This window comes from Calidris pugnax, unplaced genomic scaffold (genome assembly GCF_001431845.1).
Source record: "Calidris pugnax isolate Ruff unplaced genomic scaffold, ASM143184v1 scaffold38, whole genome shotgun sequence".
Classification (NCBI taxonomy): Eukaryota; Metazoa; Chordata; class Aves; order Charadriiformes; family Scolopacidae; genus Calidris; species Calidris pugnax.
Window position 1 is genome coordinate 16869230 of NW_015090995.1, and position 25707 is coordinate 16894936.

At 38.0% G+C, this 25707-nt stretch overlaps 1 long non-coding RNA gene across 1 annotated transcript in view; it reads right to left on the bottom strand.

Annotated features, from left to right (window-relative positions):
• Positions 1-934: 934 nt before the first annotated feature.
• Positions 935-25707, bottom strand: part of LOC106895760 — a 129106-nt gene continuing 104333 nt past the window's right edge. Inside the window, exons 3-5 of the long non-coding RNA XR_001413503.1 lie at positions 20761-20903; positions 19111-19363; positions 935-1033 (exon numbers count right to left, since the gene is read on the bottom strand). This is a non-coding gene — a long non-coding RNA (uncharacterized LOC106895760). The remainder of the gene's footprint in view (positions 1034-19110; positions 19364-20760; positions 20904-25707) is intronic.

Consider the following 25707-nt stretch of genomic DNA (forward strand, 5'->3'; position numbering starts at 1 on the left):
GGATAAAAGTTTCAGCGTGCATGGCATAGAAAAGACTTGCTTTCTCCTTCCATTCCAGACTGTAACACATATTTAACATTTTCACCCTTTTAGTGTAAAGACTGTATAATTTTTCAAACATGAAAAGTGATACTAAATACAGAGTGGTTGTAGTGCAGACTGATCGGGCTCCACTTCTGATCACAGTAGGTTTTGTTTAATGACCAACTAAGTGATTGAAATAAATGGAGAGCAAAAGCAAAGTAAAAAGTTTGACGTGATAGTTAACTGATGGCAATTAATCGAAATAAATAGCACTCTTTCGGGAAACTGTTAATGTTTATGGGAGGTGATCCTCTGTGAAAATTTCAAAGATCTTTACCCTCTGCTCTGACAAACACACAACCACAAATTCTGATGTTCAGTATACACAAATAGAAATGAAATGAAAATTCAGACCTTAAAAAATAAGATGCGGGATTGTCTCTTAACAGTCTTAACAGTTAAAAATCTGTAGAACACCTTGAATACAAAAAGAAATGGGATATATAAGAAGAGCTGCCTCTTAGCAATGTTACAAAGCAGATCTTTGTTCTGTACTTCTCTGCACCCAATGACATGAGTGGGAAGAGGACATCACCCATCACACACTGGCTGAAGCTGTTTCTTTATTTTCATAGCGAAAAGAGAGTCTGAAAACCTGTGCTCTCACCCATCTCCCAGGTTACTTCTGCTTCATGCTTCTAACATCCTTACGCAGCGAACTGTACATTTCTGGGTCAATGCAGGATTAAGGTGTATTGAAGGGGTGTTTTTGAAATATAAAAGACACTCTGCATCTCCAGTCCCAAACTTTACATTTCAGATAGACACAGAGGGACTGATACCTGACTAACATTAGGAAATCAGAAAAACAATAATGCTGGAGTGGGAAGCGCACCCTGTAGGATGACCAGAGACCACAGAAGTGACTGATTCCTGTGTACTGCAAAGGAATGTGCTTGCTCCGTTGCCCATTTCAAAGCAGCAGCTCTTATCTTCATTTACAGCTAATCTGCTAAAACAGACAACAAAGAAGTGTTGTAAAAGTGAAAACCACTGAATGTCACAGTCATTTTACAAGCAACATTTAATTTTACTGTGTTAATGTGTTAAGCTGAACAATGGAAGGAAACACAATCAAATACTCATTGTATTTAAAGAGCCTCAAAAAGATCAATTATCTTTATATGGATAAGAAACTACTATTGATTTCAACAGTGTTATTCAAATTCCATTTAAGCAATGAAATGCACTGCTTTTTTTTTCAGAAAGAGCAATGCATTATACTGATGCAACCCAATACTTAACACTGTTCAAGGGTATAAAGCGAGCAGAGACTAGCAGCTTCTCTATGACAGGGAGATCTCTCCAACATCGATCTATCTTACTGAATGGAGCTTAAAACAGATTTCTTTTTCAGCACTCCTACAAAGAGACTGGATAGAAATAGTGCATCTCTAAATGATGCAAGGTAAAGCCCACTTAGAGCATGCCAGCCATTCAGTGCATGGGCCAGACTGTATCCGGCTGCAGAGATGTGTTTTCAAAGACAAAGGAAAGTCACTCTCATAGATTCACAGGCAACACTCACTGCCTTCTAAGGAAATTCACTGGTATCCAAAACATCTCAAAGAAGGAAAAACCCTTGCTGGATTCCTCATCAAGCCAAGCAAGTCTTTGCACATTCCCAAAATTATTTTCTTCCTTATTGTAGTCGATTGAAACAGTTGATTTTTAGATAAAACCTGGCTTTTAATCCATTCCAAATGTTTCCACAGTTTGATAAGAACTTAAAGCAAGAGAAGTTATTCATGGTTTAAAAGAACAGAGCTCGGCCTAAAAAGAAAATCTGACACACATACAGGATTGTTTGGTATCCAAAACATCTCAAAGAAGAAAAAACCCTTGCTGGATTCCTCATCAAGCCAAGCAAGTCTTTGCACATTCCCAAAATTATTTTCTTCCATATTGTAGTCGATTGAAACAGTTGATTTTTAGATAAAACCTGGCTTTTAATCCATTCCAAATGTTTCCACAGTTTGATAAGAACTTAAAGCAAGAGAAGTTATTCATGGTTTAAAAGAACAGAGCTCGGCCTAAAAAGAAAATCTGACACACATACAGGATTGTTTGCAGCAGTTCTTTAGTGTCTACTGACAGCCTGCTTGATTACAGCCCTTTTCTTCAGTCAGAACACAGCTACCCTCCCAAATGGTTGTGTGAGTCTAATCAATCCACTCTCTGTTCAACAACAGAAAAAAAATGGGTGCAAAATTGGGCTGTAGATTTTTATTAACCTCTACCATACAGAGGCAAAAAAAAAAAAAAAAATCGAAACTGATAATACCTAACTCTCTGTGTAGACCACGGCAGCAGAAATGACTCTGCAGAGAGAATCTAAGATTTCTACAATTACCTTGGAAACCTTGATAAACAATTACCCCAAGAGAAAAAATTACCCATTCTGTGTAGAATACTGCTCTCTGGGTGAAGAGCAACTAGGAAACACAACTTAAAATAGGTTATTTAAAACTGGTTATATTACATTTAGACACTTCCAAAGTGTAGGCAAAAGCTCATGTCCCCCTAATGCTCTGTTCAGATGGGCAAGTGCCAATTGAATCCGCAACTTCTGAAGTGAAAATACAGGTATAAGGCTCTGTGACACAGTGCTCTACAGGACACAAATACAGTCAATGATGGCAGGATTATTGATGGTAGGATTGATGGCAGGATTGTCTATACATTGCATCTGCCATTCCATTGAATGATATTAGGATTGTCTATACATTGCATCTGCCATTCCAAGTTTACCTCTTTTATAGTTCCTCACAGTCAAGATGAATTACCAGAACTATGCAGGCAGTGAAAATGCACTACTGAATTTTAAATTACAATTAGTATGCATATACATTTTCTTCACCTACCTCCAAAGCCCCCTATCTTTGGAATGTAACTGCTTTTACAGGTTCTATACAATTTTCAACATGTATGATAATACGTTGACCTGCAGTGTGACAAAATCGAATACTCGTTTGCATAAGAATAGTCATAATAGGGAGGCACCATCGTACTTCACTCCCCACCAGAGTTTCTTGGCAGACGTTCACCTTCAGCTGAAGAACTCTTACACTGATGCTGAAAGCTTTTCCCAAGCTCTCCATGGCCCCTGAATCCTTCATCTTGGATAGTCAGCTGCCACAAGTTACTATTTTCTTATTTTCTGTCTAATAAATCTATACTGTGGAGTTTGTAATTGTCCTGATATACGTTACATTTTGACTGAGTGCCTGTAAATAACCCTGTTGTCAATAGCAAACGCAGCAACAACTCTATGTATGCAGTTGGTTTGATGTGAAAAATGAAAAATCAATGTAATATGCCCTTACTGTACGCACCTGCAGATAACATCCAATAGAACTGATTAAGTCCTACACAACAGATAATAAAGTCAATTAAAAAACAAATGGAACATCACAGTGCAGCTCCACGTTTAAATGCAGTGGTAAAGACAATGGTAGAAGAAATTAAAATAAAAGCTTAGATATGACTAGTGGTGGAGGGCAGTAATCTGTGTCTACATAAAGGCTTATTATTGCCCCATAAAGAGTAGGCGTAAAAAGACATATGCAGTGTATGTCTTTTACTTATCCTAAACACCAAAAGTATAGTATAACCTTACACAAACTGTAGCATCTTTGACACATTTTTTTTTTAATTAAACAGCAATCCATGCATTCATGTAATTCTACCGAGACAGAATAATTTCCTATTATTCCATCCTAGATAATCATAATTTTAGATTAAAGATGTAATGATTTTATAACCTTCAAGCAATGTACCCCAAATAGTATCTGGAACAAAATGAAAGTATAATAAAATTAGCACAAGACAATCTTTAAAGTCCCATTTTCTACATTCCCTCTGATGCTGGAACACCATTCTGGTGAAAGTTTCCATATTGACTACATATACACCCCTATAATTATAACTGCCACTTTAAAAGGAAGAATGTGATGAAGGAACAAAAGGAAGAAAGCGAGTGGAAAAAACCTCATTTCTTATTTTAATTGGTTCTTCCAGAAGAAATGCTATCCTGAATGTAACTCTTAAAAAATAACTAATTCTCAGTTTCATTTCTCTTGTCTATTCCTACACACTCATTCCTTAAAAGCATCAACCAAACAGAATCCCATCAGAATAATCTTGTTTGCACAGGAGATGAGACTGGTAACAACAAATGCCTCTCGTTAGCTAAGAACACTTTCAAAAGAATAAAAAGGTCATGGTTGTTTATAAGCAATATGATGTTATAGAGACATACACATAAAGTTCAGAAATAGTATTTTTCATTTTGCTATTATCAAAGAACACTTCAGACAGGAACAAAGTTTGGTACACTTCAAAATTAACTTCAAAACAGCAGGAGCAGAAGAAACACTTCTGTGTTTCGTAATTCTCACAGAAACTGTGTAAATCTATGACGCCACGTAATCCTGAGCAAACATGGGATGCCCTTACTCCTTTTGCACAGTAAGTAACGGAACAAAATGCTTCTGAATTAGAAAAGGCTGTATCTAGCTTCGTTTTATCTTTTATATACCTGGGTGCTCTTGGTTGTTACCTTGAAGATGCACTCATTCCTTTGGCCACACAAGACACTCTTCCAGCGACAGTTGTTAATTCAGATTCTTTATTTGAGCTGCATAGAAAGGGCAAGCAGGAGACTACTGATGATGATCAATGCACATGGGCGAGTCATGGCAAAAGCCCATGGCTTCAAATCATAACCGCTTAGTATCTGCTTTTTATCTACTTGGTATCTTCTATCATACATCTATAATGCGTTTTCAATTGGGCAAGTATTTTAGCTGTAGTTTAAAGAGGGACCAGAAGTCAATCAATTCTGTATGTCCTTATTTTGAAGGACTGACGTTTGATTTCTGTATTCTAAGTGTTTCCTGCTTTGACCACCTATATTCTACAGCAGCCTTTCTGAGGTCAGAACAAAAGGCAGGAGAGCTGTAGTCCTGCGTAGACTGGACATCGGTGACCAGGACACAACATTTCTGTATGGTCAGCTGCTTATTCTGTTGCTGTCTTGAGCAATCTAGTAATTAATTGCACAGCTGAGATGAGTGTCTCAACTTTGGCCCTCCCAAACATTACTCGTGTAACTAGAAAACATTTCTGTTTTTTAATGGAATGTTTTACAAGCAAGGACTAACCCTACCGTGTGTCAGAGTGATGCCACTATGGAGCGAAACACCAGGAACACAAAGTATAGTGCAAGTGCATCAGGAAAGTGAACCTGGCCCTGAAAAGTTCAACCTGTGTTTTCATTGAGGTCTAGTGCAGCCTCCTATGCATGAACGCTGTCACCAGGGCAGCTCAGGACCTAAAACATAGGACAAAATTAATTCTTTAACAAAAAAATCCAAACTGCCTGTATTTTGCTTTTGTGCAGAAACTCCACGAGGAAACACATAAAATGCGATTCTATATGATACATACATTTCTTATGAAAAGATACTGAGTGAAAAGTCTCGCACAGTCTTTACAGCAAGCTGTCTAATGAACAGCAAGAGCTCTTGAATGCTAATGAAAAACTCCTGTCTAACTCTTCTTCAGACACCATCTTTCACTATGTGACTATCACCTTTTCAGTTGCCACAATTCCCTCCCCTGAAAGAGCAGCTAAGCTTGTCAGCAGTCTAGTTGCAATGTCAGAGATTAGCTGAACTGCTCCCATTAGAGTTAATGGAGTTACCTACTAAATCCCTACATGTTGGGTTGTCAAGGTTTTTTTTAAGCAGTAATATCCTTGCAAGCTTCCAGTTACCAAAGGTTTAAAATGAACGGTCTGTTTTTTTCTCTTTATATTAGATAAAATGAAGTCTTGCCATTGATATTTTAAAAATATCTTTCTCTCACATCTATTTCCAACAAACAGAATTTTCAAGGGCTTAGTCGATATAGCCATGACATCCAAATAGCATAAGAACAGATTATATCTTTCAGTGATTTGATGGAGAATTTTACTAGTAGAATAATGTGCGAAACCATGAGAAAAGCTTCTCTAGATTTCTCTATCCCACATGCACATATGTATCAACTCTTACTGACATTTTAGCTATTATGTACAAAAGAAGAAAGCAGCAGACTTCGGATGAATTAGCATACTGTCTTCCTGATAAGGAAGAATAAGGAATCTTACATTCTTGGTGTGTATCTACAGAAATTACACGTTTCCTACCAACTTTAAATCTCCACTAGCCATATGTAGCAAGTCCATCTGTTTTTACTAAATTTGACTATGAAATCTTTCTATGCATATCATAATTACATATTGATCTTGAACGTATTCTTGCATATACAAATATTTAACTGGAGCTCTGCAGGACAATCTCTTTATGGTAATTAGCGGTTTGAAGGGCTCTGAAAATAGTCTCGTTATTATAGCAAGGATAACAGACTTTTCAGAACATCCACAGTTGGGGCTTTTTTTCTGGGTTTCAATAAAGGAGTTATCAATGCAGTAAACAGAGAATATGAAATTGTGTCTATGGCAACCATATTTTCTCTCTCTCCTTTGCATATCTATGACTTTTCAATAGATTCTGGAATTCACACTCATTTTTCCTGTACATGGGTCAATTAAAACATATCTCTGAACTACAACATTATTTCAGAATTTTTACCCACTACAAAACTGGATCTGTAAATTCTCATCTAAGAAGGAAACAGTCAGTCTTTTCACGGAGGAAGAAGAAAAAAAAATCTCATTAATTACTTCCTGGAAAGTTTCTGCTGTTGCTACTGTCTGGCACGAAACTCTGCTACTTACAGACAATTATTGCAAGCGGAAGACCCGGGGAAAAGAAAAAAAGGAACAAAGAAGGAAGTTGTTCACTAACCTGCAGCAACTCTAAGGTTGGGGGGGAAAATGTCATCGTGCAAGGCTTTGAGGCTGAGCCGGCAAAGATAAGAAACTTGCAACCAAGTATTCTAGTGCTGAGGGCTGAAAGGCTCTGCTGTTGACTCTTCCTAATTCTACTATTAAACATTGGGTCTTCCAAGTAACTAAGATGTGAATTTGCCTCAACAACAGTCATTAGACTCCACGGGTTCCCTCTGCACGTCCTCCTTCCTCCCATGTGGAAGGTCAGCTATACAGAGTGCAGGACAGGCCATCTCATGTGAAACACAGCAAACAATCTGTGCTGATTGGAGGGCTGAGATCATGCAAATCCAAAGAATTTTTAACATACTAGAATTATGTTCACACATCAACCATGCAGTGAGGGTGCCACATATTCCAGTGTCTGGAATATGCACATTTAAATGCATTTCCTAACATAAGTATAGATTTCACCCTCTGGTTTTTGGTATTTTTTTAAAAGGAAAGTTAAACAATAGTTTTGTAGGGATTATAATTTTTGAAAAGACTAAGTATCATTGTCTATGTTGCCTTTACTAAGATAAATTAAATTCCTGAATATAATTTGAATAAAGTGTGGTCAGTTTTGGTGGTTTGTGGGTTTTGGGGGGGTGGTTTTGAGATTGTTTCATTCACTGGAAGAGTGTTATCAGTGCTATCTAAACCGAAACTGATCTGCTCTGGATGCCAGAGACGAAAAGCTGTGTTTAATATCCAGATTTACTACTGCTGGTACGGTGAGCTGTTGCATTATGACAACATACAACAGATAGAAGGTAATTTCAAGTATTAAAAATGTTAGTTCTTTTGCAGATCATGCTTCATTCATACTTGTCACAAGAGACTTCTAAGACTGGCATTTAAGATTATGAAAATAAGAATTTGATGTAATAAATAAAATGTATTTAAAAGGAACGTTTGCAGCTTACTCCAGGAATGAAAGATTGCATTATTTTCATGCAATAATTCAGTGGCATAAGGCTGCCAACCTGCCATGAAAACTCTTTTAACTTGTCATAAATGTTTACAATCTATTCTCAGTGAGCTACTGATTTCTCAAACTCATTTTCACCAAGGAATTTTCTAGAGACCTTACCAGCACTTTTACCATGAGGTGAGCTCTGCACACATTGCCAACTGAGCACAGCTGAATCCTAATCTACCCTTATGAAAATATTAGAGCCTTTCTGGTGCTGTCAGTTAATGACTGCTTAAAGGAGCAGATTGGGCAGGAATCAATGGCTGTACTACCTTTCAGAGCCTCCCTTTTGTATCTTTTCTATCCCTTCAGAAACACGATGCAAGTCTTTTACTTCAGTGTTTTAAAACAAATCCTCTTCTTGGCCCCTAAACCCTATATAGAGAAATAGAGAATTAAATCTCTACTATTATAGTCTCCTCAGAGTTCTCAATGCTTAATAAAAAATAATGACAGTTAAAACTGTTTTAATACTCACACTCCAATCCCCTGCCTACCTCTTTCCTCTCCTGGGTACTGTTTTAAAACGTGTTCCTTATCCTAGGCTTCCTTTTACATTCCTTAATGAGCAGCAGACTAGTCTCTTAACTGTCCTCCACATAAATGGATTAGGTTTCACATGAAGAGAGATCCCCAGGTATGTGTTAGAGAAGCTGTAAGCAGTTGCATGAGATGGGATGAGAGCAGAAACGTAATTCACCTGCTCCTGACAGCAAAGGCACCAACTCTCTGCAGCATTTATTTTGACTCCCAATGAAAAGACCCTTTTAACTTGTCGCATCTTTTATTCAGCAACTCATTTTCTGCTAAGTATTAAAAGTCAGTAGGGTGTGAGGATTTGTTCCAAGGCTTGCTGAGATATTACTTACACAAAGGAGATGCAGATCATTTCTGCTGAGTAAAGCCATTGGGGACGTTTGAAATTCAAATGCATCTTACCCCCACCCAGCTCACAGAGAAATCACGTTTATTTTACCTTCTCTTTGTTACTCCCCCCTCATCCTACTTGGCTTTATTTTTTTCTGTAACTTCTTTCTATGTAACTTTTTTAAATAACAACTGTTAAAAACATTTGAGATCATTTATCAAATTTGTTATTCCTATCTCCAAGAAAATGATGTTTCATTATAACTGGTATAAGTTTACGTTACTATTCAACATAATATTTTCATGCAAAAATGATGAAGAAATATGAAGTATGATTCCAAGATGAACCACTATCACTTTGGGTAGTTCACTATAGATCAGGCCTCTCAAATATGCCTCACATATATATATATGCACACACATATATAATGTCTAATATTTCTTACTCTTGGAGCCCTCCATCAAAGCCAGCACTATTGGCAGCTGTAGAGGTAACAACCTCATGTCATGGCAAATCTATTAGCATAGCACAATCAGAACTTTTTCCTCAGAATATTTATGGCATCTCTTTCCCACAAATTAAGAAATTACAAGTTTACATGTTTATGGATAGAATAACATTATATGAGGAAAAAAAAAATATAATCTTCTCTTCACACTAAGGAACAAATCCCCTGTAACAGATTATATCAGCTCTCACTGACTCAGTTCTGCAAACTCCACTGAGAAGTTCCCACCCTTCTTTCTTCTACAATATCAGCTCTGTTGACAGTGAACAAAAATCAATGTCTTCTGTGGTTCTGAAAAAGAACCATGGTCAAAGTAGCAAGACTGAAGTATTATATTTAATAGCTGTAGTATTACCAAATAGACCTGCTCAGATATCAATAAAACTTTCAGATGTAATGAAGTGCATTTCCAAAGCAAGGTATTTTGTAAAACAAAAAAAAGAGCAAGTTGCAGACATAATGGACAAATCCAGACTGACATGAATATTTCACTACAGTATATATAGCATGTAAGCAAATTAAATATGACGTATACCAATTTATTCAATTTATCAATGGTTTAGTCATTAGTCCTCATTTCCTGTCAAGCACAATGATAATGTCAATGTAACATTCAGATTAGAACTAATTATCCTGGTTCTATACTGGCTACTGGAAAATGCATACTAAGGAAAATGATTAAAATATATGACTCTTGCAGCTCTCTGTTGAGCTGAATAGAGAACAAACTACGCATGGAAGACATAAGTGCCAACATCCCCTTACCTGTACAGCTAACCTCAAAAGATTTCTTATAATGCAAATGTTAACTGAGTTACAGCACGTTTGGGTTTCAGTCTGGTTATACAATACATCCCTACAAGGCCCAGCCAGGTCCTCTAACACATTACATGCCTAACTCTTACACTTTGGTTCTTAAATCATAGCCAATTGGGTTAGTCAAGCAACTATAAGATAATATACAGAAATTGTATATTATCTAGACTAACTAGGACTGAATTCTGTCATATATATGTTTTTCTGGTACTCCACAGGAGGGCAGAGTACAAGGCAGTAAGCACCACCATGATTTGCTGGTTCCTTGCAAGATCTGCTGCTTGTGGGAGCTGGCAGCTGTAAGGATATGAAAGGGAACTAAAGACGTAATTACATCATTATTCTAATATTGATAGTGCCTCCTTGCAGCACCAGAAGTGCGACAAAGATACAGCAGAAACTGGAGAGCAGCAGTATGTGATGAAGGAAAGCAAAGAGGCAGCACGAAAAGACATGGGTGATTGACAAGGCAGTAAGGCACAGGGTACAGAGAGATCAAAAAAGGATGAAAAAACAAAACAGGAAAAAGAAACAGAGTGATTAGAGAGAGAAAAAAAGCAGCTTTAATTAGTAGTTCTACCAGTCTAAAACAGATTGGCAACTGCTGAACTTGGCAATCACGTAGGACCCGGCTGGAACGAGCACAATCTACCCCTGTACTCTGAAAGCAAAGCACAGCAGAGTCTGCCGTGGACTATGGGAAAACATAAATTATGTCCCAGCCCTGCAGTAATCTCCACCTGTCCTAAAGTCCTAATCTAAATTTACACAGCCACATGGAATGGTGCATGGAATGATGCAACAACCCTAGCTGTTGTTTGGAAGGAGTACCACCACAGCAGCATGGCACTGCCACCAGGCCAGGAGGTGTGTGAGTCACACAGCTCAGCTCACCTGCAAATACACTGTCAGTAATGGAAGTCACCTACAACTTCAGGTGACTTGTGCTGCCTGAAGTCTCTCACCAGAGGCTGTGCAGGTGGTGAAAGAAATTCTTCTATGGTAGATGGTAGGCACCTAAGTTCTGGACAGAAATAGGATTTCAAGGGTAGCTTTTTTCTTCCTTTTTTTTTTTTCCTCAACTATTCCTGTGTCTCTCTATTTGTGCAGGATGGGAAAATACGCTGGGAACTTCATGCAGGAAGCCAAGCTCCTGAAGCGTTTGTGAATCTGGGCCTCTGTGTCAGGAAATTCCATGGAAACTGTCATGTGCCACAAATATATTTGAAATACAGATTTTAGTGAAAAAAAACAAAGAGTATGATTCATTCCTTGTGCATGCGATGACAGAATGTCAGTGTTCCTTAATGTATTATATTAGAAAGAATTTCAGTCTGAAGCATACACATTAACAGATAGATAAGCTTAAAAACAACCTTGAAAAATAATCACAAGTTTTATTTTTCTTGTGTTGTCTGATCACTAAAAAGCATCTTTAAAAATTTATCTTATATTGCTGAGAAGAAAACATGCCTTCAGTGATATTTGATTGCTCCTTGGTAGATAATTATTTGTTCAAACAAAATAAACCAAATTTACTTTTCAATCCTTTGCTGCCATCTGTTGGCAAACAGAAGACAGTGGAAAGAAGCAATTTGTTGACGTGAAATAACAATAAAAGCTAAAATGAAATGCTTGATTACATTACATGAAATGCATAATTATTTGTGATTACAGTTGGATAATTGGGTCTACTAGTATTTTTCCTCTGCTACAACCTTATATTACAAGAAGGGTGAGATACATGCTGAAAGCTAACATTCCCCAAATTCCCAAATCTTATAATGCTTAAAGAGATTTTCTCAATACAGGGGGGAGAAAGAAAAAAGGAAGATAAAAGGAAGGGGCAAGTTTTCAAAAGACTGAAGATACAGACAGCAATTTTTTTCTTTCTTCTACTAAAGCTTCATGGCGAGCCTATATTTATTCCAGTGGGATTTAGTTACCGTACCTGCCTGCTTTTCAAAGTGTCTGTGTTTTTGTAAGCCTAAACAATAGACTTTAAAGCACAAAGCCCAGCTAAACTCTAGCTAGGTAGCCTAGCAGGTGGCTTTATTATCATCATCACCACACTGAGCTTGGACAGAAACATAGCTTTTTCCATCTTTACTTTCATGAAATCTGAATCTGATCTAAATGAACAAGCACCTAAACCTTTACAGCAAGCCGAGTCACAAAGTCACAAACTCTGCAGAGAACCAAAACTAAGATAGTTCTAGAGAGGATTCAGGTGCTGGTGAAAAGAATAATGCTGATGCAGTAGATGTGACAGCACAGGACATGTGACATTGTACTAACAGCAGAGAGATATGCGGCATAAGCCGTGCAGCTCTCATTGGCTCCTTGACCTCAAGAGCATGCAGTAACTATTAATGACATAAAGTCAGTCAGAAAAGCGAAGCAGGAATAGGTTCTGATCCTATTTCAGGCTAGAATATAACATCTGTGTTTGGCTTTGACGGATACACTCTAGATAGAGTCCAGAGAAGCAAAATGAAACAGTTAATGTGTTGATACTTAACCTCTGAAAATGGTCCTACTCTTTGGTGCTGTTTTTTAAGTTTCTGACTAATCAAAAAGAATGACCATTTTCACTTAATCAAATTACCTCACTCACAAATCTTAAAAGTATTAGGAATCAAGATAGATGTAGTCCAAGTGCTAGCATTTAAGAATTAGACAATTTCTAAGGCACAGTTTGATGGATACATTAAGGATAAATTGAAAGAGACAAAGGATTAGGTCAATCAGTTCAATTAGAATAATCTGCTTAGTAAGTTTTTACAGTAACCTCAAGTGAGAGTTGTACTGAGATCAAGTTTTTGCACAGGCAGCAAGTCCTTTTGTCCTCTAAAATACCATCTGTTAGATTCAGAATAAAGCAAAACCAAGACCTCCATTGTCAGCAAAAAACCTATATATTTTGGTTTAGTTTTTATTAACTTCAAAAGAACAAATTCCTCTGAGACTACAAAAAAATAGGAAGAGGCTCTCCAGGTAGAAATCCCAGATGATATTAGTGCTGAAGCACATAACCACATAACCAGTGTATCCAAGTTGTTTCAGTATCAATCTCCTCCTCCCATCCCCAACTCCTCCAACAAAAAAAACCCCAACCCAGTCACCAGTATTCCAATCTTGCAAAACAGGAAAGGTTTCCAGACAAGGAACTCATCTGAACTTTGTCTGGCTAACTGGTATAGCCTATGTTAGCCAACAGCAGCTAATAATGTGTCACCACAGTATCTTTATATTTAACCTATACCTAAGAAAAGTATTCTGGAATAATATAGATTTTGCCACAGGTAGGCTTTGAGAAATTTGCTGTCAAAGGAACACATGAAATACTTCATTATGAGGCATCTTCCCACAGGCAAAAATTCAACCAGATGTTTACATCATATGTATTAAAACCTTATGGTCAAAAAAATACGTTTTAATTAATATTTTAAAGGAAAGATGGAAAGTGATAAAATATGTTATCAGTCTCTTGGGTAGAAAATTTTATTTTGTGGAAGGTAAAAACTGAAGCCAGTTATTATAGTGCCATGGAACTATTTGCAGGCCAAGTTACCAATATAACCCAAAATGCCTTCTGATTTCCGCAGACGGTATTTACCTGATTATTTCCTTCTGAGCAACACAAAATAGGACTAACCACAAATACTTCAAAAGAATAACTAATGACAAATTTCCATGATTCTATTTTAAAATCCAAGTCCCCTTTTTTAAAATATATGTCTAAGAATCATAAAATTCAGGCTGTTTTTATACTGAACTTTGGTTGTATTTTTTCATTTCTTGTTTCTATTTTTCAGCTAGAACACTTAGAAAATAAGGAATTTACTATTCTTTTAATTGACACCAGATGGCACTGCAAAAGATGAACCATGAGAAATACTGAGGCCTCAATACCTTCTGCTTTGAAACCAAGGTTCAAGCCAAGCACAAAACTGCAGTTCCAAAGTATGGAATACTCAGATTTTATACATACACAGCAGCTGCAAGCAAACTGGACAAAGCAAGGTGGGGAACTAAAATCAAAGCTACTTTTGTGGACAAGCCCAAGTGGAAAAAAAGATTTTTATATTCTGAAGATGCCCATATCAATCAGGTAGGATTGTTAAATTTTATTCCAGAAAAGTTAAATTCTATTTATTTTACATTTAACATATTTATAATTAGTTATTGTGTCCTGGCAGTGTTGTCCAGAAATACCTGCAGAGTTTTTAAAAACATGTGCAAGAAAACCAAATCATTGCTCACATCATAGATCTGAGCTATCAATACCTGTCAGAAGCAACACCTCCTGTTTCAGGAGATTTGCTCTCCAAGATTACTTTCACTTCCAGTTTTCACTGTATTGCCTACATAAAACTTTCAGTAATCCATTTGGATGCCAGGAAAAAAGCAAAAAGAAAAAAAGCTGTTTTATCATATTTGCTCACACACCATAATTTTCCAAGTCTACACAGACTGCTAACGCAGAAAAAAAAGAAAGAAAGAAGACAATGAACTTAGAATCACTTCAAAGAATGGTGAAGGTATTTCCATCTATACGCTACTCATCCATAGCCTTACCTCCACTACTATATTGCAAGCATAAACCCTAACCTAAAATGATTATTGCTATTATTGTCATCAGTGGAAGGATCTATCCAAGACAAGTATAGCTGGGGCACGTAACTAAATGTCAGCAAACAAATGTGTAGAACATAAACGAACAGTGCTTGTGTTTGAAAGAACCTGGAGAAAGCTGCTTTGCTTCAGAGGTATTAAAAGCCAGTTTTTGTGCACCAGGTAGCAACAATAAATGTGTTTATAGGATAATTAGGGGTAAGGTCACGTGGCCTCTTAAGAATTTGCACAAAGAACTATTGTCATCATTTCTTGTCCTAAAATTGTAAGCTACAGGAAAGACACAAAAATACTTTGTGGTGTTGATATACAGTAGCATTTTTCTGACTGTATTATTCATCTTCTTTTAACTCTTTCTGATGCACTGCAAAATCTGGCTGTTGTAGCAGGTCTGATTGATAACGTGAGCTAAACGACACACCTGACTAATACTGCAACTCTTACAACTTGCTTAAGACAGTAATTTTATTTATTTCTTCAAGACCACTCAAAGATATAATCATCATGCTTCATATTGGCATAGGTGAGCCTTTACTAATGTTTTCATTAAATGTTGATATATAATCTGTCACTGGGCTTTTTCTTTTTCCTGCATAGGGTCAAAGACAAGTTTAATCCTTAATACATTTAGTCATCTGCTTTGAAGGCAGAATTGCATTACCATCCCAATGAAAGTCCAGTTTATACAACAGAGCTAAAGAAAGACTGCTACTAATGACTATATGTCAGTAATACTTTAAAAGTATGCACTTCAACAACCCCTTCACTTCTCATGACTTCAATGTCTCTCAAGATACCTTCTAAATATCACAGTATTCACCAGAAAAATAATTCTGTTACTGTGAAACAGATGTCTCATGTTTTTTATTTAACCATTCTCCTGCACAGACAACATAACTGCAAGAAAACCAGGACTGACTGCCCAAGACGCATTCAGTTGCAGGTTTAAGAAGTAAACTTACCTGTTAGAAGGTACTATCCCCTCTGAACTTGTAGAACTGTACTATTACACAAATAATCAGAATTAGTAGCATGGGCATAAATAAGGATTTTTTTTTATTTCTGTGTCTTAACTATCAGTATAGATATGATTGACCATTTCAGAAATGAGGGAAGTATTGGTTCCTTGATATAAGACAGTTGAGGAGGCTAAAATTGTCCATGAGATATATTTGTGATACTTTAGGCAATCACAAGAGTAAGTATGTTTTAAACATTAGTCAAAGATGATTAACAGATTTTATGAGCTATATGCAAATTGGTTTAGCCATGAACTGGATGAATGAAAACACTTTGCAAATAGAAATATTTTGTTCCAGATGGTGGTAGGCATGATGGAATTAAACGACTTATAATGGTGAGGAGAAAAAAGGGGAGGGAAAAAAACCAAAACAGGACCCAGGCATCAGAAAGAATAAAAGAAAAAAAAAAAGTGTTATTCTACCATGCCTTGAAACATTTAGATATAATTAGGACCAGCTAACACAATGACCACAGAGAAAAGATGACAATAAAATATGCCACTGGCCTAATGATGAAGTGTGTGAGAAAAACCATTAAACTTTATCTCAATTAGGCCCATTAATATCACACCACTCTACTATGCCCTACAGCCTAGTGGAAAATAAAAAATTAAAGAATCACAGGGACAGCTTCAAAGCTCTGTGATCATGCAAAAATGCTAGGGAAGAAAGGAGAATGGATAGATGAGTTTAACTAGCTTTAAGAGAAAATGGAGACACTGCAGGAAATAAAACAGTAATCCTGTATATTGACTGTTTCCTAATTGTAAGAAATTGTAGGCCAGATACTTGCCTCCTATAAATCAATTTTTCTTTTCTTAATGAAAGTTTAAGACAGATTTTGATAGTCAGACACAAGTCCTTGAAGCAACTGAAGTAGAAAAAAACATGTGGCAATTACAGCATTATTAGCACTTCTCATTTAAATGGTAAAATGAGGGAAAAAAATCTCTTTCTATTCTATATGATATCAATATACTATAAAGTACCTCAAATATGTTGCCGCTGACATCCCTGGAACCTTTTCATATTGCCATCTTCAAAACTACAAAAGAATTTGATTCATACTGCATGATTTTAGGTTATGGTTTTATTGAAGTAATCTAATTTTCCCATCAGATATTCTGTGAAAGATAGCAAGCTATACTTTATCGTATATAAAACTACCTACCCTTATGCTATAGGGTAATTTAAACACAGTCCGTTATACAACTCTCCCCATCTTTTTGTAGCCCACATAAGCAATGAAAACAAGCACAATGGACATCTAGTCACAATGTAAAATATTGAAAATGTCAAATAAAACACGTACTATATATCTGATAGATAAGGAATTATGCTAAGTAAAGCAGAATTAATGACAAACATTAATCCCTTCTTTTAACATTGATTGTAGGCAGAATATTCAGTGCTACAACTGTTGACAGTTGCTTTACCTAATGGGAAAATAAAATATCATAAAATATCATATTTGTTACCAAACTCAACTCCACTGAACTTAAAAGCTTCCGTGAATTTACAGACTTCAAAAATGCAAAATGCATATTTTTTTTTCAATCAGAAATGCATCCCAAATATTGCCCTTCTATCAGGTCTTTCCACATTCATTCTTTAGCAAATATTCATGGGACTGAAAGTCCAATTATAACCATGAAAGCATAAACCTTTTTTTAAGTAACAGCATTTCCTTCTACCCCCTGACCAAAGTAGAGCACTTCTAAAATAAAATAAAAAAAAAATATGAAAATTCCATTGCCTGGCAGGTGGGAAATTTGTGGGGTGCTCAAGATAAGATGCACATACTTTACCAATAAGAAAGAAGAAAAAAATATGAACAATGGGAATTAAATTGTTCTGTTCCCCCTAAAGAATGATCTGCACATGAAAGTAAAGCTTTTCAGTAGAAAAACATGTTTTCTTTCTTCCATTCATTAAAAGCAGCAGTATGAGCTACAATAGGGGATGCCGGATTAGCTAACTTATAGAAATGTATCCATTTACTGCAACTTGACCTCTCCACAACATTTCTCCCATTATGGATGAAAAACAAAATCCTTTCTCCTTGCTGTTTGGAAAAACCACTTATCTAATTTCATCCTGCACAACAGCTAAAGCTCGAGAAGTGCAGAAGACTCAACTAACCTGAATTCCCTAAAAAAGACAAAAGTAGTACGTACACACTATGACAAACATAAGTTCCTTCAACTTAGGAAAAGGAAAAGTTCATTGTTTGGAAGAATCAATTCCATAGCAAACAAGATTCTTGTTTGAATGTGCAGCGTTTATATAACATAAAACAAGTCACACTGTTATCACACATTTAACTACGGGTGTTCGACTGATTCACGCCTTATAAGAAAACATTCAATAAAATAAAAGCCTTTCTTGTGCTTTACTTGAAAGCAACTGTTGTGAATTCTTTTTAAAAGTAATGCCAGCTGTAAATCTATTTGGAGAGCTCATCGCTGTTGGTAAATTATCATGCAAGGTGTGTGTGGCAGATGGTAACCAGAAGGCCTTGTAACAAGTCAACTAACCAGTCTGTTTGCTTCAGAAATCTCCAAACAATACAGGTGGCAAAAGCTCCCCATTTCTAAAATCTGCTCTGGCAGCCTTTTCCCCTGCCAGCAGAGCTACTTGTGAATGCTTCTCACCCGGTAATGTACTTGTGAAACAAATCTGTTGAACTGGAAAAACAGACTGGTTTATTAGTCAAGGAATGGGAGAGGTTGGAGTTCACATACAGTGAAAAAAGTTGGAACTGCACACTGGGCTTAAAACACTTATTTTCAGAAGCAAAGAAGGAAATAAGTTAATTTTTGACGTGCCATGCTATAAAATGCAGGTGATGAACAGTGGAACTATAAAAACTGCAGTCCTATTAAATCCCAGACCACTTTGCTTTTGGAACAATGGAGTTAAATACAGAAGCAAATTAGAATGGCTAAAGTGGTGTTTAGCCCACTCCCAACAAATTTCAAAGGTTGCTAGGAAATGAGGATTGATCTCCTTAATTTGATTTGCTTCATTTGCTCTAGCAGAACAGGTAAAAAACCCAGGAGCTGAAATTATATATAATGATACAATAAGATGTGATGGCGCAAAAAAGGTTTCAGTTAATCCCAATTGTGTGATAAATAGAAGTACTCAGGTGGTGCTACAGAGCAAATGCCCCTTTCAAACACAAAAAGGGACTTATTGCTTGAAAATTGGTTCCGCAGTGACAGGAAATGATGACTCTGAACAGCAAACACACACTTCTGATTCCTGAAGCACAAAACAGTTAATGAGAAATGGAGCAATGTGACTATTACATACCTCACCTCCTCGTTTCTTTACAGAAGCTTGCAAAACGCCAAATATTTATTTGTCCAGAAACTGTTCTTCCTTATTACTTCACATAAGTCCCAGTCAAAGTATTTTCTGCACCAGTTCAGCAGCACTGGTGAGAATGAAAAGAGTAATTGGGTAGAACTGGTAACAACCAGGAGGAGTGAATTTTACTGCAGAGGAAGATGTTCTGCAGAGGATCTACTGGCATCATTAACAGACTATGGCACTTTCTTCTTCTCTGTAAAAGAAAAAAAAATTTTTTTTCAGATAAAAGATCACAAATCTCTTCATGAATCTATTTTTGCTTGTATAACATTCTTATAAACAGTATAAATGTTTTCTTACACTAAAATACATGGAATTTACATCCATAATGCATAAATGTGTTTATGTACCCACACAATTCTAGACTTCTATTAAAAATGAAAAACAACAATTGCACAGGGGTAAAGAACAATTTGAGAAGTAGAACTTGCCTTACTATTCTTGTGGAATTTTGACAAAAAGGACTGTCCTGAAATCACTGGTATTGCCACATCACCAAAGGATTATGTCCAAACAGGCTACAGTGCACACACCAGGCATGGTAAGAACAAGTTTTCAAGGCTCTGAATCCGACCTTGCCTTCCTTTGAGAGATCTGGGAGCAAAGGGTAAATGGAGACTTACTGCTCCTGCAAATTCATGGCACTGTCACTTTAGCACTTTTCACAGAAATTTAGGAGCTGTCATTTAGGTCCCGTTACTTGGAGATAGATGCTGATATCCGTCTCCCTTTTAGCTAAGAGATTGGAATCTTATTTCACTCAGTTAATACTTTCTTCAGGGCGGCGTGTCTGTCTGAAGGCAAACAGGTGAATTCTTCAGAGTCATCAGAAGGCAGATAAAGGATCAATAAAAGAGATGGCATCGACAAGCCCAAGACTAAGAAGGACAGATACCAATTATATATGTTTTTTTAAGTCATAGTTTGTACTGTGCTAGAGAGAAGATTGTGAGTCTAGTTCTTTTATTTTAAAATATGCAAGGAGTGGAAAGTAAATAGAGGGGGCAGGCAGGCATTGATTGCCTGATAGCACTTTGCTGGATTTGGAGATTACCAGGATGTGCCTGTGGTGTCTGATGGGAGACTGCAAGCAGAAAGAAGGCAGCAGAATGACAATCTACAAACAATAGGATTAAAGTGCTCTGTGCAGTTAGGACTATAAAATATTTGAATAATCCTTCCAAAGTTGTAATGGAGAAAGAAGTAATTAGATTTCCTAGAGAATCAGAGTGTCTGGAAATACTATCACTTGCAAAAATGCTATTAAACTTAATGAACACACAGGTTTCTGTGGGTGGGGGGAGAAGGTTAGGTATTTCTTTTTAATTATCTCAAAATACAATTCTAAAAAAATATAAATACATAGACTGTTGATTTTATTTTGTTGTCAACTGCAAGTATAAGGCTAAACTACACTCACTGCTGAAACCAGCCATTTACACTGAACGAATGCTTCCAGGCTCTACTGTGCCAGACTGAGCATCCACTGAGAAACAGTCCCTGTTCCAAGCAGAACAGACCAGAAGTGGGAGAGAGGAAGCTCAATAGGTCAGTTAGAAGTGAGGAACAGAAACAGAGACTTAATCTTACCTGACTTCCTAGGGTACAGGTCATTGAAATAATATAGGAATCAGAACAGGTTGCAGTGGAATTAAACTTTTTGCTCATTATTAACATAACTTCCGCTCTTCACTTGTGAACTGATTCAATTCATTTATCCAGGAAAACTGACACTGGGGGAAAAAAAAAAACAACTGTGTTGCTCCTGAATTGGTTTTGGGAAGGGTTTGACAAACCCCAGAGTCAGCGCAAGGCTAAGACAGAAATGCCCAGCCAGCAGCACACAGAGGAAGAGTAACAGGGGAGGAAAAGGCAGACAGGGAGAGATATAACTGTTTCTTTTCACGTCCAGAGAGTTGTTAGATCAGCTGAAACTTCTCACGTTACTTTAACCTCAGCGAAGAATACATTTCACTATATGCAAGATCAAGAACTAAGAGTTGTTCAGGAATTTCTGAGCCATATGTTTTCCCTCAAAATCTTTTTTAGTAAGTACAGAGACAGGAAATAGCCCAGTTTATTGTCATTGTGTTCCTCCTGAAATAAACCTTACCAAATCACTGCCTGCCTAGTTGCTATGCTCCACTAAATACTGCACTAAAAATACCAGGCTTTGTGAGTTTTTCTCTTTATACTTTTTTTTTTTTGTGAACACTAAATTTATATGCCAGGCAATGCTGCTTTTCTATATACTATGTTTACAAATATATATGCTGCTGTTCTCATACATAGCTCTTACCAATATAGGCTTCCATGTACTGGGCAAAGCAGGAAGAGCAGGCAGGCTGCCCCTCTAAAAAGACTATTTGCAGTAGAAACAAGCTTGCCTAATGTCTGCCAGTTTTCTAATTGGTGTTCGAGCTCCACAGTGCCCTGAGACTGCAAAGGCTCGGTTGTGTAGCCACTATAATTTCAGTCAGTAGAAGTATTTACTAAAAAGAATTTGTAATTGAGATACAAAACAAAGAAGACTATGGTTTAAAAAAAAAGACACAATGGAGGGAGAAATAGAGTGGTCTGCAAACATCATGTTAACACGTCAAACCAAGTCAGACATGGTCCCAAGTTATTTAGTCTGTTCAGACCTCTAAGTATCTCCAAGGATGGAGATTTAACCAACCTCCCACAACCTGTGCATAAGAAGGTATGTCTATTGATTTACCGATGACTAGTATTGCCAGGCTTAGCATCGGGATGTTTAAGTAAACAGAAACCACATCCTGTCCAGGAGGTTCCTGAGCCACAAAAGCCTGACGTGTGGAAGAACACCTGGAAGCAGTATGGAATAGGCTTACCCTGTTCTTACACGCTTCCATGGGCATCTACTGTTCATCACTGCTCTGGGAAAGATACTAAATGCACAGACCGTGCATCTACTCCACCACACTAGGTGGATTATTAAACTGGAAGCTAGTTTTTGGCTTATATGCAAACAGTGCTATATATTTGAGTTTTCTGTATTTGAATTCTGTTGTTGATATTTTATGTAATAATCCAGGTCTTTAATTTTGTTGTTTAGATGTTGTTCTGCTAATAAATTCCATCTAAATGTAAACATTTCTCAGAAAACAACAAATATCATTACTATCTAACAGCCAGGACTGCTCTTTTTAGACACAACTACAAAATGTGATCAAGAGAAGAATTTTGCTTATCCTGTGCACAAAAGAGAGATTTTAGGTGTATAGAAATTCAAGTATTTGAGTCTTCATTAACATATGCCCATGTGATCCACACCTGAAAGAGTGACTAAATATAGAAGACTAAATTTAATTAAGAGCACAGCAGGAACTTTTAAAACAGTTCAGTGATGTTTTTACCATTTTTTGGAAAAGAATGCTAGTGATAAGCAACACTGGAAAAAAATTATGCCTGATTCTTGCTCATTTCCTAGAATAAAGAACTAGATTTATTAATACTATTAAATAAATTTATTTATCTAGAGTTGTATTTATAACTATTCTCTATTCGACATTGGAGAATACCTTTCCACATTTTCTCCTTATCCAATATATTAAAAATGCAAATTACTTCCTGATGAATACAGAAGTTTTTAAAACAGTATGTATTTGATAGCAGACCAAATTAGCCAATAAATCCATTTCAATTTTTATATTCAAAGAGAGAAAGGATGTTATCCTGTTCCTGCCATAAAAGGCGCATTATTTGTTGCAAACTTAATTCAGACATAATATACTAAACTGAAAAAAGTAATGCCTTTTGATAGAAGTAAATGTTTTCACTCGGAGCTTTATAATAAACATTATACTAATGCTTATACATGTTCTAAAAATAATACCACTTTAAAAAAAAAAAAAAAAAGGTATGTGACTCTACAGAAAGAGAGGAAATAACTGAAGTGCCATTTCTCCATGAAGAAGACTGCTTTCCGACAAAAGCAAATTCAGTCACATTAAATAACTGAGTATCTTATTTACACGTATGCAAGAAACAGATAAATTTAAAAGAAAGGCGCTATTCTTTGAGAAGTAGGTCCATGCACCGAGGAGCACAGACTCTGACCAGATTGGTTCTAGACCACACAAGCTGTGCCATCCCTTCTGTTCCCCGATTCCCCAGCCCTGTGGTGGGGATCTAACAGGCAGACCCTATTTTCTGACTTCCTCAAGGAGCTCCACCATGATAAAAATACCTGTTCGTACTGAAGGACCGTCTCAGCCCAATAGACCAGTAAAATACAACAGTGGTTCCCAACCAGCAGATTGTATGTAGCACCAGAAATTGTGACAGGAAGTACATATACTTTCTGCTGTGTAACACCGCTTCACAAGCTGCCTGTCAGTCACCAGAACTGTGCTGAAGCAAAACAAGTGATCATGAAATGATAAAATTTTCAATTCTCACTGAAGCAAGGCGGGGGGCCAGCAGGACTGCCACCCTGGACTTCCGAAGGGCAGACTTTGGCCTCTTCAGGAGCATGATTGGGGGTGTCCCTTGGGAGATGGTCCTCGAGGGCAAGGGTGCCCAGGAAAGCTGGTCATTCTTCAAGGAGGCACTCTTAAAGGCGCAAGATAAAGCTATTCCCAAGTCCCTAAAATCAAGCAGGAAGGGAAGAAGACCAGCCTGGCTAAATAGAGAGCTTCGGCTGGAACTCAGGAACAAAAAGAAGGCTTATAATCTTTGGAAAAAGGGCCTGGCAGATAAGGAGAAATACCATGAAGCGGTGAGGATATGCAGGGGGAAAATTAGAAGGGCCAAGGCTCAAGTGGAGCTCAGCTTGGCCACCAATATTAACAATAACAAAAAGGGGTTTTTTCAGTATGTTAACAGCAAGAGAAAGGTGAGGGATAATGTGGGCCCACTGATGGATGAGGTGGGCACCCTAGTAGTGGAAGACACGGAGAAAGCAGAGTTGCTGAATGCCTTCTTTTCTTCAGTCTTCACTGTTAGGACTGCCCCTCATGAATCTGTGGCCTTAGAGGCAAGGGGGATGGTATGGAGAGAGGAAATTTTTCCTCTAGTAGAGGAGGGCCAGGTTCGGGACCACTTGGCCAAACTGGACATTCATAAGTCCATGGGGCCTGATGGGTTGCACCCACGAGTGCTGAGGGAGCTGGCAGACGTTATCGCTGGACCACTCTCGATCATCTTTGAGAAGTCGTGGAGAACAGGAGAGGTGCCTGAGGACTGGAGGAAGGCCAACATCACTCCAGTCTTCAAAAAGGGCAAGAAGGAGGACCCTGGGAACTACAGACCAGTTAGTCTCACCTCTGTCCCTGGGAAGGTGATGGAGAGACTCATACTAGATGTCATCTCCAAACAAGTTGAAGAGTGGGGGGTTATTGGAAGTGGGCAACACGGGTTTACCAAGGGTAAATCATGTATGACCAATCTGATAGCCTTCTATGATGCCATAACCGGTTGGTTGGATGAGGGGAGGGCAGCAGATGTCATCTACCTTGACTTCAGCAAGGCTTTTGACACTGTCTCCCATAACATCCTCATTGGGAAACTGAGGCAGTATGGGCTGGATGAGGGGACAGTGAGGTGGATTGAGAACTGGCTGTGTGACAGGACCCAAAGGGTAATTATTAATGGAGCAGGTTCAAGTTGGAAGCCTGTAACCAGTGGAGTCCCCCAGGGGTCAATACTTGGACCCGTGCTGTTTAATATATTCATCAGTGACCTGGACGAGGGGACAGAGTGTATCCTCAGCAAGTTTGCTGATGATACCAAACTGGGAGGAGTGGCTGACACCCCGGAGGGCTGTGCTGCCATCCAGCGAGACTTGGACAGGCTGGAGGGCTGGGCAAAGAAGAACCTCATGAGGTTCAACAGGGAAAAGTGTAGGGTCCTGCACCTGGGGAAGAAGAATGTCAGGCACCAATACAGGTTAGGGGTGGACCCGCTAGAGGCAACTACTGAAGAGAAAGATCTAGGGGTCCTGGTGGACAGTAAAATGGCAATGAGTAAACAGTGTGCTCTTGCGGCCAGGAAGGCCAATGGTATCTTGGGTTGTATAGGGAAGAGTGTAGCCAGCAGGTCAAGGGAAGTCATTCTCCCCCTCTACTCTGCACTGGTGAGGCCACAACTGGAGTACTGTGTCCAGTTCTGGGCTCCCCAGTTCAAGAGGGACAGGGAACTACTAGAAAGAGTCCAGCGTAGGGCTACAAAGATGATTCAGGGATTGGAGCATCTCCCTTATGAGGAGAGACTGAGAGAGCTGGGACTCTTTAGTCTGGAGAAGAGAAGGCTGAGGGGAGACCTTATCAACGCCTACAAGTATCTCAAGGGAGGGTTGAAGGAGGAGGGAGCCAGACTCTTTTCAGTGGTTCCCACCGAGAGGACGAGGGGCAACGGGCACAAGTTGGAACATAAGAGGTTCCACTCAAATATGAGGAGAAACTTCTTCACGGTGAGGGTGACGGAGCCCTGGAACAGGCTGCCCAGGGAGGTTGTGGAGTCCCCTTCTTTGGAGATTTTCAAAACCCGCCTGGATGCTCCTGAGTAACATGC